Source organism: Montipora capricornis, chromosome 10 (genome assembly GCF_036669925.1).
Source record: "Montipora capricornis isolate CH-2021 chromosome 10, ASM3666992v2, whole genome shotgun sequence".
Taxonomy (NCBI): domain Eukaryota; kingdom Metazoa; phylum Cnidaria; class Anthozoa; order Scleractinia; family Acroporidae; genus Montipora; species Montipora capricornis.
Genome location: NC_090892.1, coordinates 18,016,888 through 18,019,387, shown reverse-complemented (window position 1 = coordinate 18,019,387; position 2,500 = coordinate 18,016,888). Strand labels below are relative to the sequence as shown.

The 2,500-nt window shown below is 39.9% G+C and overlaps 1 protein-coding gene across 1 annotated transcript in view; it reads right to left on the bottom strand.

Annotated features, from left to right (window-relative positions):
• The window catches only part of LOC138022193 (integrin alpha-X-like), a 3,664-nt gene extending 3,299 nt beyond the window's left edge, over positions 1 to 365 (bottom strand). Inside the window, exon 1 of the mRNA XM_068869225.1 lies at positions 1 to 365. This exon is cut by the window's left edge and continues 1,282 nt beyond it. The gene's annotated coding sequence lies outside the window, so the exon portion shown is untranslated.
• Positions 366 to 2,500: the final 2,135 nt, after the last annotated feature.

Below are 2,500 nucleotides of genomic sequence, written 5' to 3'. Positions count from 1 at the left end.
TTGAATGGAGCGCTCAAGGATTTCAGCGCACTCCGCCTTTATTTTCCACATTCTTTGTATGCTGTTCTTCAGGCCCTAGTTGTTCGAAAGGTGGATAACTCTATCCACTGGATAAATCTCTATCCAGTGGATAACGCAATTGATTTCCCTATTACTTATCCTAACCCAGCGTTTGAAGTGAACAACCGGGACCAGTAGTATTTTGCAATAGCAATATTGTTGTAGTTGATGTGGGGCTTTACACTGCTGTATAAGAGGAATTACAGCCACGACTTACAAACTCCAAGCTTTCGCTACTCGACGGCATCACTGCTTTGCCCGCATTCATTTTTTTTTCGCTTCAGCTCTCCCGGATCATTTTGAGACTGACTACTGACGGTGCGCCAGCAAAGGAGCTAATTCTAGTCTGCTATGCCAGTAACGTTCAGTTTGTCGGTAAAAACTCTTTTCATATTGTCTGCGTGCCGTTTTTGAGATTTTTCATCTTTCATTAAAAGTTAAAACTCTTGGAAACCACTAAAACACTTGAAGATAATCGAGATAACAACTTCACGTATTAATATATTTTGGACAAAAATATGCCTCAAAAATCGTTCTAACTTGATGCGATTTCAAAGGGAATTCATATTTGATCTTAAGGTGGCTCGATAGGGCTTTTCAGGGTCAATACCTCCCAATTTCGAGCATAAACAAAGATTTGGAAATATTGCCACCACAGCCGTATTATCTAAAGATGAAAATTTTGTTATGATCAGGTTACCATGATATCGGAGTTGTCATAGCAACGAAATGACGCCGTTCGCCTTTTTTACTTGCAGCCGTATTTCTCGTAGTCTGCTACACAGCCGTTTTAGTGTCGTCACGTAACGCTCCTCCCCACATGGGGAGGAGCATTGCGTGACGACACTAAAAACGGCTGTGTAGCAGACTATATTTCTCGGCACTGGGAACTGTTCTTCCAAAATCGTTCACGGGGGCTTTTTTCTCTAGTAATAGCCGCCTCGATGTTCGTGACTTTTAAGCGAAATCTATGAGAGCGTTATCGAGAGATTCTGGGAAGAACTTTTTATTGTTAGAAATACAGTAAAAACTGGACAATCTTGATGTTCGGCCGTTATCTGTAGAAAACGAAGCGCTTTTGAAATGCAATTTCACCTCATAATACAAAAAAGAATTCTTATTTTCATACGAGGTCAGAAAGGCTAATTATCATATATATAAAAGAATATGTCAATAGGCCGCCATTATGATTAGCTGTTTCTTTTTATAGATTAACTCTTGAGTTTTGAGCTTAATCTCGGTCTCAGTTCCTTTTCACTTTTATCTTAGTATAGTTTTCAAAATTGTAACGGCCACTTTTGAAAATATATGTTGAGTATAGCATGCGAAACGTCAAGTTTATAAAAGTGAGTAAGTTGAATATGTTTATCACTGCTGTTTGTGTTCCATTTCTTATCAAGCTACGATGTCTCAATTAAGAACAAAAGTCTTTACGATACTTGTAGTTGTTTTGTCCGTCCGCTGAGTGTGATGATTCCCGGCTATGTTTTGTAACGCCGAGCCCAGCTATTGTTTCACAGACAGCCCAAACTCACGTTACGAGGAAAGAGTGTGACCATTGGGGACGCGTGACCTTTCTGCTACACGCGTCGGTGTCGCGTTACAGGCGACCGTTGAAAATAAGAGACTTTGTATGAGAAATAAAATACTGAGATCTGCGAACGCTAAATAACGTTAAATCTAATTTTTTCTTCAGTGAAATAAAAAAAGACTTACGTGCGACTTATTCCACCGTGTTTCGGTGTATGCTTGTCGTTTTACCGTTTTTTTTTTTGGCTTTATTGCATAACCACTGTTACTCCCTTCGTCTTATGAAGGGAGTAACAGTGGTTATGCAATAAAGCCAAAAAAAAAAAAACAGTAAAACGACAAGCATACACAGAAACACAGTGGAATACATCGCAGGTAAGTCTTTTTTATTCATTTCATTGAAGGAATAATTAGATTTAACGTTATTTAGCGTTCCGAAGATCTCAGTATTTTATTTCTCATTCAAAGTCTTTTATTTTCAACGGTCGCCTGTAACGCGACACCGGCGCGTCCAGCAGAAAGGTCACGCGTCACCTATGGTAAGTAAATTACTTTACACTCTTTCCTTAGACTGCAAAACAGTCGTTTTCTTCCATTTTCGGAAGGCGCGAAGCGCCGTAAGCGTGACCCTCGCGTGTGAAGCGCGCGAGCCTCACACGCCCGTTTCTACACTCGCTCCAGACCTTTCGTTTGAATATTATTTTACCGTGTCGCTTGCGTTCGCAAAAAATACGACTGTTTTGCAGTCTACTCTTTCCTCGTAACATGAGTTTGGGCTGCCTGTGATTGTTTTCGCACGAAAAGTTAACTATTATCATTAACTTTAGATTCCTCCTATTCAAGGGAAAACAAAAACAAAAACATAAAAAGATACCGCATTTCCTCGCATAACAGCTATCCCTCGAACAAT